This window comes from Haliaeetus leucocephalus, unplaced genomic scaffold (assembly GCF_000737465.1).
Source record: "Haliaeetus leucocephalus isolate CR32 unplaced genomic scaffold, Haliaeetus_leucocephalus-4.0 Scaffold0, whole genome shotgun sequence".
NCBI lineage: Eukaryota > Metazoa > Chordata > Aves > Accipitriformes > Accipitridae > Haliaeetus > Haliaeetus leucocephalus.
The window spans coordinates 27,242,996-27,251,594 of NW_010972436.1; positions in this window are offsets into that span (position 1 = coordinate 27,242,996).

Sequence of the window (8,599 nt, forward strand, 5' to 3'; positions counted from 1 at the left end):
TTCCCTACGCTCTCTGCACATCCATTTAAACCCGTTACAGTATAACCTCCTGTATTTCCCCTATTGAAAAGCAGATTGTCAAGTTGCTGCTGCCTACTGTCATGCTTGCACTTTGCACGTATGCCATTTCTCCAGCTTCAGCCATTTGCATTACATGACACAGCAAAACAATGTCCCAGATTAGCAAGTCAATGCCCTACACAAATGTAAGGCTTCATCTTCACTGACACAAAGCTTTAATTGGTGGAAGCAATGAATGGGGGAAGGGCTGCTTTTACAATTAAGATAAATCAAGATAAAGTGTGCAACAGTCATATTATGATAAATTGTTAAAACTTATCAAAGCACCTGCTCCTCTCCTAAAGTAGTAAGATGATGTCAGACTATACCCACATCCAACTGTGGCTGACCTACTCTGACCTGCTGAAGGGTAGAACTAAGGATTTACCTAATCTCATGTCCAATCTGCATTCTGTTACAATGATTTGTTCAAACCACAGTCAAGTCCACGCTCTTCTCTTTTCCAAGGGCCTACTGGAAACAGGCTAATAGCTGGATGAATTAGTTAACCCATTCTTGATAGCTAGTTTTGTGAGGTTTCCTATAGCATTTCCATCACCATGCTGCACAAAAACATGCTCAGACCAACGGGAAAGTCTGCATTCAGGAATGGGTTGCAGAACGATTCAGTGAAACATCCATGTAGTTAAGTCGATGCTTCTGGGAAGCACTGAGCTTGCTGCTCTTGCACCAGTTGGTCTTCACTGCACGTACAATACACCAGCCGTATTGCAAGGGAAGAGCCACAGTAATACAACCCTCAACACTACAGAAAGCTCTGTGGCCCAGGCAGATGGGAAGATTAGGCTCCTTGTATTTAAGCTAAGATAGTGGGCTCTGCAATGAGATCACTCAGGTGTGCACAACTGCTCCTAGATGCTAAATTTATTAGACTCCTTTCAGAAAGGATGACTAGTAATATCTTTATACCACCCATGACGATTTGTTCAGTCAGTATGTGTCTAAGCCACTAACCTTTACCAATCTTTTAACTATTTGTGATATATTAGCTGTTCTTCTGTCAAAGCAGACTTAAAGCAGACTTAATGAAACCCATTAATGATTTGGCTAATCACTACCTCTGTGACACAATGTAACTATTCACAACTTTAGAAGTGGGTTTCAGAAATCATTACTTGGTACCTGAAAGCCCAAACAACAATCCATTTATATCTTGAAATTGGAACTACTTCAAGTCATGGGAAACTTTCAAAGCATTGCAGGTGCTGCATTAGGCTTCACAACCTATGTAAGAGTCCTACCGAAGCTTAAAATTTACACAGTTGTTGAAAAAAGGTAAGAGTGCTACCTCTGTGCTCCAGCCAAAACACCCTCTTTCAGAAAAATAGATTTTCAATGGTAAACTTCTGTGGCTGTCACTTAGCTTTTAGGGGCTGATAAAAAACACATGCTTATTGCACTACTGGTAAATAATTCATTTCTAGAAAGGCCTTTTGGGATATCTTCAGGATATGAAGGTGCTACATTAGAGCTTTGGTAGAAGCCACTGCTTTAGTTAAAGCAGCACTGCCAGCTTGCTTTGTGTTAAATTGATAAATTAAAAAAAAAAAGCTCTCATTGAGTACTTTAATATCACATCCTGACTTTGTAAACAGTTTTAAGTTTATTTTCTTCTGACATTGTTCAAAAAGAACTTTGAGCAAAAAGACGAATGATCACAGCACAACACCAGAAGGAAACAAGTTGTTCCATCAGCAGGGAGAACTGATGACTGGCTTCCTACACGTTCATGCCCTACCCCAAGCCCATCGTAACAGCAGCCGTTTCCTTACCGCGTCCTCTCGGTCTCCCCAGTCCCTCCCTACTCATCCTAATGGTGACCAGCTAAGAGCCCACTGTAACGTGACTGGATAAGCAGGCCACACTGAACACTTAAAATCACACGGAAGCCTTTCTCCCTGCGAGGACACCAATCCGTACCTCTCCTCCGAGACATCCATCCACCTCTCCCCCAGTTTCACTGAATTTGATGGATGATCCAAAGCTTACTGTAGGAATGACAAGATTCCTCAGCAACATAACCATTCGATATCCCAAAAAAAGCAATCCCCCTTGTCTTTCTTAGGAGTGTAATGTCCACTCATCCTCTCACCAATGCTTTTTTAAATTAACACTAGAAACTTTAAATGAACCTTGTAAATAGAGAGCCCTCTCAGCATGTATATAGTCACCCTACTAATTTTGGTGCCTTCCACCCTTGGCAAAGACAGGGATAATGTTTTCTCCGTATATATATGTACATACATGTGGACACACGCACACTTTCCACAATCTTCTTGCACTGATCAAACAGAAACAGAAGCCATAGCAAGTATGAAATTTAACATTGAATTATTCCTCACTGATTAACGGGAATGTTGCTAATCTGAATGCCTGCTTTTCAAAGTAAAACAAATAGTAGTATCTTCAGGTGGATTTATATTGCACTTCAGAGAGACACAGTGTGCACGTGTACACACACTGATGCCATCATGGAAGAGTATCTGCATCACAGGTTTTGCAGTTCCACATGCTACAGTACATCTAATCCTCCAGAAAAAAAGACGATCTGAAACATTACCTTAATATTGTAGGGAGATCACGAAGAAGGCCTAAAAACTTCCACCTACACTACCTGAGGGTTTACAAGTTCCAGAATCAAGTTACATGGGAAAACTGCTGTTAAGTCTAAAGACCCACACTTCTCTAACTCACCTGTTTTGAACTTGTTTTATATTTAGGCCTATCTGCTTTACAAAGCTATATAGCATAAAGTTTGTTGGGGAAGAGATTCCAATCTGCTTCTCAATTCCACCTTTATGAAGCATTACCGTTGAAACAGTATGCCAGTACCCCTGAGAGGTACTTTTTCCTGAGCCAAAAAAAACCCCCAAACACACAGAACATTTCTGCAACATTTATATTAAAACTTAGAATGTCAATGACAAGAAATTAAGCATAGTAAGCACTTGGGAAACTTGTGATACAGATTTATTCACCAGGAACTGTGGCTACATAGGTGCAATTATCCTAACTTCAGCCTTTCTGAAGTCAGTAATTTCAGAAATTCAAATTTGTAACCTCCCCAGCTACTGCAATTCTTCCCTTATTAATTAGAAAAAATAAGGAATAATGTGCCAGCAGCTAGCTTAGAAACGAAGCTGATCTACAATTCATTTAAACTACTAAAAAAAGTCACTGATATTGGTTTTAGTAATAGATTTTATAGATCTACACAGGCTAACTGTGGTCCATAGCCACACATACTTCAACTGGAGTCCTACTATTTCCAAGTACTTTTGCATACGACAAGGACTGAAGCCTTCCGCCCTTACTGTGGAGTTTCAGAGGATATTTTTTGTTTATAAAAGTCATAAGACCTTAATCCCCAATTAAAAAACACCCTTCATGAAACATTGACATGAGGTTGCCAGATGTAAACACAGTGAACACAACCCAGCTGCAAGATGTCTTTATCCAAAAGTTCAAATTTCGGACTGCTAAGGGAAAGTTTTATGAAGGTGGTGAAAGACAGCTTCTTTTTAATGCATCTGTCACTTAACAGCCTACGACATTCAAAATATCTAGTCATTCAAATACTTAAACATGTATTTGCTAACATATTCGTGTTCAATGCAGGCTCCACGGAAATAAAAGGGAACTTAATACCATCTACCTCTATATAATCACCTTCAGTTAGGATTCTTACCACGTGTCCCACTCCATTATCTCCTGGTAGACCAGGGAAACACAAGGGACTATTAAACAAACAGGTACAGAGTTTTTAACTGAACTTCCACTCACTTTAGAGTCAACTAATCCAAAGGCAGCTTAAGTACATGATTTGTAGACTATGTCCTTTCAAATATATGTTGCCGTAAAACAGGATTATTGGTATTAATATACTCTCAGTATAACCCTTTTTGTTTAGGAATATAAAATTCCAACTGGAGTTACAAAATATTTTTCGAGATTCATTTAGATGGACTGTCTAGTATAATTTAAACTCCATTAAATCAAAATGTCTTTCCAAATACATTTTTTAAACAAACAAAAAATCTGAAACTATCATGAATGTGTAAAAACAAACTCTTTACAAACCGGCATATGTGGCCAAATCAATAGAATTTTTTTAATCTGCTGCACAAGGATCTGTATACACTATATATCATTTTATAGAGATTTGTACCTTAATTTCATTAGACTACCAAGATTAGATATAACGCTACTTTTCCCACTTGACCTGCTCCTCACTTTGTGAAAATTCAAGTACTAAGTAGATCTCTTCAAGATTGCAGACTGAGCAAACACTGATACGGTGTCATTTAACAGATCTAAACTGTTTCTAAAGAGAAATGAAAGGGGATCTATTACCTGTTGGAGAAGTTATTACATTTCTCAGTGAAAGGATGACAGCGAGTATTCCCAAGTTTCCCATCTACTTTGTAAGTCTCTCCTCCTTGTCCCTATTAGAACACTCTGGTGGTCAACACAAAGTGAGATTTCTGTTTGGAGAATTAAGTTTTTGCCAGGTGCTCACAATATGCAATCACTTGAAAGGCTGGGCACTATCAGGCAAATAAATCATTACACTTACTTTAAACTACAGCAACCTAAGCAAATATTACACTGCAGAAATCGCTTTGCTGTATTGTTTTCCAGCTTTCTAAAATACCAACATTACTCCAGACACCTAGCATCTCTCCTGAAGAACAAAACCCACATAAACCTCATCCCGTTGCGAGAATCAACTTCCACCGAGACAAACCTGCACAGATGTTACCACCAGCCATTCCCTGCCTGCATTCCTCCCACCGACACAGGCCACTGGGGAAGCAAAGGCAGCACAGGCACTCGAACACGCCAGTTGTACACACTAGAGCACTGCAGCAGCAGCTGATCCCCGTGCTTTCAAGCCCGGTGGCGTAGCCCATGTGATGCTGAACAACCACTGCCACCACACCTCGTTTACCTCCCCTAACGTCGCTGCCATGGGACGCACGCTACACACCTCAGTTACTATACGCACGCGGAAACTGTTGCCAGGCTATGGATAGCGTCTCTCCTCCACCCCTGGAAGCTGCAGGACAAAAACAGCAGAAAAGAAGCAAGCAGATTTCGGGCTGTGGGCAAGGCAACGGCCCCTCCAGACAAACGAGCAGCGCTGGCATTAAGCAATTACTCCACACAGCTATTCCTAGACAGAGGAGTCTCTAAACAGCACCAACACTACGAGAAACAGTACAAATTGCTTGCCCTTAAATGTCACCTCATGTTTTCTTCAGATACACACCCTTTCAAATACCTCTGCAGCAACTGAAATCCTCCCCTAGTAAGCAAAGATTTCACACTGCCAAAGGCCCTGCTACAGAAGTGAAAGAAACACCAAGCTTACATTTTTGGTCTTCTTGCTTTACAACCAGTCTCAGCCATGTAATGTCTGATGTCACTGGAGTACCAGTATGTGGAAGTACTATGGGAATTGTAGTCTTTCCTCTGTTGTGCAATACCAACAACGTACGGGATAGGGCCGCAACCCTGAGCCTTAGGAACTGTCTCCCTCACGCAGAGGCCTCCGGGGACTGCCTGAGAAATACAGCCAAACTGCTTTATTTAGCTGTGAAATGCTTCTCGGATGGGAAAGAAGAAAAGTGCATGGAAGGTTTTGAAATGCATCTTCTCCTCCTTCTCACGCAAGAAGTAACTTCCAAGCAATTATTCTCAAGTGATCACATACTGCCAAAACCATTTAAGTTGTAATCAGGAAGCACGACCCAGTGAGTAAATTTTAATCACTATAATATACATATAATATACAACACACGCGTAACAACATTGTACTTAACCGTACAAGAGTTTTTATAACCAGTCCATCATCTCTTGTACCTCTGAGGTCTTGGTATCTCCACAAGAAAAAATAATTCATTGGAATGAATGTTTTTTTGTCAGTGGGGATGACACATCTGCTGCTTTTGTTCCTGTCTCCCCACTGAATGCTATCATTTGGCTCATCCCAGTTAAGGAACTATGAAACACTTGCACAGAGTGAGCAAATCAAGCCCTATGTTCTCCGTAACAAAAATTAAAGGTTATTTAAAGGCTTTATTTCACACTAAATTGTTGTACCTGACTTACCTTCTCCCCACTTTCAGTCAAATGTCTCATAGACAGTTACATTTTATCACCTTTTACACATTTTTCCTTAATCAAGTCATTATTTTCCCACAGCTCTTTGCCTTAACTCAGAGAGATGAACTCTGATCTTTCCCTCACATCATCATATTTTAATGCTACAAAAAGAATAAAGAAATATAATTTAAGAAAATTAAGAAATCCAGAGACAACAGAACAGAGCCATTTTCATCTTTTTGAAGAAAACAAGAAAAAAAACCAGGCATAATATAATACAGTTAGTTGCTGGGAAGTGTAGCCCATCATCAGCCAACTATTATTACAATGTCTCAAGACTAGAAAAAAAGAGAAAGCATAGTACTAACAGGTTCCGACTAAATTCTTTAAAAAAACCTCAAGCTGCCCTTCAACATACACTTAAGTTATCCGAGTTAAACCTAAAAATATGTTGTTCAACCTGAACAATAAAACTGCCCCAAAATCCATCTTACAGAGTATAAGAAAACTTTTGTGACAGCTAGAAGTGTTATAGTGGAAATCAGAAAACCACTCGCTCTTAAGCTCTTCAACAACTTAATGCAGGCAGAGTACAAACAAAAGATCTTAAAAGGGAGGGGGAAAAAAACCCAACAACTTTCTCCAAAGTTTCCTTCTGTTCCCAAGGCATTTTCACTAAGTTACAGTAACATCACCTTGTTCTGCAAAGTTCTTCCTTCACAGCTACCACTGTAGCACTTAGCGCTGAAAGCACTACTAAAATACACTGTAGAGTGCCACACAGCACGTAACCTTCGCCAAATATTATTTAAGTGTATTCCACATAGCTTTTCTGACACAGCAGTAAATAGGAAATGAGGTCACCTCTCCCTAAAAACCTCAGCCCATGTTTACATTATTTCTAGTCTCCCTCGGTTTCTCTCCACAAAGCTGTAATGGCATTCAGAGATGGCGACTGTCCTCCTCCAGCTCCTCCAACTGTCTGATGTAAGCACAATTTGAGAATGACAACATAGAACAAACATGACACAGGAAGCTTTTACACCCCTTTTCACATTTAGGTTTTTGGAACAGCGTATTTGCACCACTGCTGCTGATAGTACACACTGAATTCGAGTGTTTCCAGAAAAAAAAAATAAATCAAAAATCTGAAGCCACGCACTGACCAGGGATTAAAGAAAATAGAGGAAGCCCAAACGTTTCCAGTGTTATGGCAGCACAGTCCGAAAGTACATGCACTAATTTTAGTGATATGAATAGACCCCAATAGCTTCGAATGAAGTCCAACAGCAGAATTTCACACTTGTTTGCCTGGGCAAGACAGTGGGAAAGAGAGAAAATTCAGACACAAATCCACAAAAACAGTTTAGGCATAAATTATTTCTGCTAGCTTGAGAACAGTGTGTTACAGAAAAAACAAGACAGACTTTTCTGAAGGGCTCACAGTCTACTTAAAAGCAAAATACCGCACAGGCAAACAGTTAAGAGAATAGTTTGAAGTCAAAATGTAGCATACCTTTTTGCTACATTCAGCAGAAACTGTACTCCCAACAATATTCTTTTAAAGTAGCTAGAAGCAGTAGTAGCTACACCCTCATCTCACAGTAACATGCAAAATGCCCCCAGTGCCTGTGCGGAAGTGTATAAACAGAGCTGGGCTTCAGCTGCAGTGGCTGTGAACATGGGGAAAAAAGCTGCCAAATTCCCCTGCCCTGAAAACACTGGTGAAAACGCGCCTGCTGGAAAAGCAGGACCACCGCATGCTGTGAAGAATACACTGTGACTCTCACCTATGCAGCATTCAGATACCCCCAAAAGATTTCAAAGGTTTCAGCAACACATTAAAAGTGGGCAAACGTACCCAAAATATTAAGCTACAAATACCTGTAGGGACTTTTTAAACTTGCAGATTTCAAGTAACTCAGTGTGAAGATGCTTGCACACAACGTCCTAGCAGCAACCTGGCCACAGCATTGTAAATTCATTCAAGTAATGAAAGATATAAGACAATAGATTGCAGTGATTTTAATAACTCAGTACATCATCTGCTTATACAGTAGACTTAAGTATTAGCAGTCATTCTTCCAGACCCCTCACCAGACCAAGACAACCTTTGTGGATTTTTACTATGACAGGAAATGTAAACACTGTAACAATGAAAACAAACACTGCTTCCAGGAGAAAAAAAAAGGGGGGGGGGGGAAGGAAGGCAAAAAAGAAGAAACCTCCTTTTTCCTGAAACGAAACATTTCAGTGTATTCCCCTCCGCAGCCTTAGAAAGTGACTCCTGCGTTACCCTATTGGGATTTCAGGCTATAACACTCGTTTACTTCACCGCTCCCTTCTGCTCTATCTTCGTGCAGAAGCATCACTCATTTTTGGCGTGTCAACACCACTCACGGCTCTTTAA